The sequence below is a fragment of the Oncorhynchus mykiss genome, chromosome 23, assembly GCF_057628025.1.
Source record: "Oncorhynchus mykiss isolate SJ-2025 chromosome 23, ASM5762802v1, whole genome shotgun sequence".
Lineage (NCBI taxonomy): Eukaryota > Metazoa > Chordata > Actinopteri > Salmoniformes > Salmonidae > Oncorhynchus > Oncorhynchus mykiss.
In genome coordinates, this window is record NC_143044.1 from 37773418 (window position 1) to 37775683 (window position 2266).

The following is a 2266-nucleotide window of genomic DNA, read 5'->3' on the forward strand; positions in this document are numbered from 1 at the left end:
AAATTACTCCCAAGGATGAACCAGACTTGTGAAGGTCTACAATTTTATTTCTGAGGTCTTGGCTGATTTCTTTTGATTTTCCCATGATGTCAAGCAAAGAGGCACTGAGGTTGAAGGTAGGCCTTGAAATACATCCACAGGTACACCTCCAATTGACTCAAATTATGTAAATTAGCCGATCAGAAGCTTCTAAAGCCATGACATAATTTTCTGGAATTTTCTAAGCTGTTTAAAGGCACAGTCAACTTAGTGTATGTAAACTTCTGACCCACTGGAATTGTGATACAGTGAATTATAAGTGAAATAATATGTCTGTAAACAATTGTTGGAAAAATGACTTGTGTCATGCACAAAGTAGATGTCCTAACCGACTTGGCAAAACTAGAGTTTTTTAACAAGAAATTTGTGGAGTGGTTGAAAAACAAGTTTTAATGACTCCAACCTAAATGTATGTAAACTTCCGACTTTAACTGTATGTATAGGGTTAAGGGAACTAGGCAACAGGATATAAGATAAACAAAGTAGCAGCAGTTTGTATGTGATTGGGTGTGTGTGTCTGCACGATTTGATTTGAGTGGGTGTGCATGTGGGTCGTGTCAGTATAAATGTATGTGCATGTTATGTGCGAGTGAGCAGATGATGGAGTGTGTGCGAGTGTGTACGGCCCTGTGAGTGTGCATAGAGACAAAAATAAAAAGGTCAATGAGGATACAAGGTTAGCTCTGATAGTCTTTGGGGCTATTTTGTTAGCTATATAACAGTCTTATGGCATGAGGATAGAAGCTGTTTAAGACCCTGTAGGTGCCAGACTTGATGCACAAGTATCGCTTGGCATGCGGAAGCAGAGAGAATAGTCTATGGCTTGGGTGGTTGGAGTCTTTCATGATTTTCCGGGTCTTCCTTTCACACTGCCTAATATAGATGTCCTGGAGAGATGTACTGGGCTTTCCGGGACCACTCTGTGTAGTGCCATGCGATCGAGGTCGATGCCATACCAGGCAGTGATGCATCCAGCCAAAATGCTCTCAATGTTACAGCTGTAGAACTTCTGGAGGATTTTAAGGCCCATGCCAAACTTTTTCAACCTCCTGAGGGGGAAGAGGCGCTGTTGTCCCTGCTTCATGACTGTGTGTGTGTTTAGACCATTTTAAGTCTTAAGTGATTTGGACACAGAGTAACTTGAAGCTCTCGACCTGCTCCACCGTGACCCCGTCAATGTGGATATGGGTGTGTTCACCCCCCCGTTTGGTGTAGTCCACGATCAGCTCCTTGGTCTTACTGACGTTGAGGGAGAGGTTGTCTCTCTGGTACCACACTGCCAGGTCATTGACCTCCCTGTAGACCGACTCATCGTCAGCGGTGATCAGGCCTACCACCGCCGTGCTGTCAGCTAACTTGATGATGGTGTTGCGTGGCCACGCAGTCGTGGGTGAACAGGGAGTACAGGAGGGGACTAAGCGTGGGGCCCCTGTGTTGAGGGTCAGCATGGTGGAGGTGATGTTGTCTACCCTCACCACCTGGGGTTGGCCAGTCAGGAAGTCCAGGATCCAGTTACAGAGGGAGGTGTTCAGACCCAGAGTCCTAAGCTTGGTGACGAGCTTGGAAGGGAGCGTTGGATGGCTCTGTGGAGGTCATAGCGGGCCTTCTTGTACTTATTCCTGTTGTCTACGATAGCTATGTGTGTGGTATCCCTGTCTTTTAGTTTAGCACCAACCTTGGTGTTAATCCAGGGCTTTTGATTGGAAAGGCAGCAACCCTCACCGTGTGGACAACAACGCCGATACATTTTCTATTGAAGCCGGTGACATTGCAGATAATTACATTTGTGGGGTACAGAGATAAGATAGTCATTCAAAAATCATGTTAAACACTATTATTGCACACAGTGTGAGTCCATGCAACTTATCATGTGACTTGTTAAGAAAATGTTTACTCCTGAATTGATTTAATCTTGCCATAACAAAGGGGTTGAATACTTATTGACTCAAGACATTTCAGCTTTTCCTTTTAAATTAGTTTGTCAATTTTTTTTATCAAAATAAACATAATTCCACTTTGACGTTATTGGGTATTGTGTGTTGGCCAGTGACATAAAATCTCAATGTAATCCATTTTAAATTCAGGCTGTAACACAACAACATGTTGAACAAGTCAAGCGGTGTGAGTACTTTCTGAAGGCACTAAATAGGCAGATTACAATATCTAGATGGATATACATCTATGACTCAGATAGATATTACATGATACTGTTTCACATTGTGATATT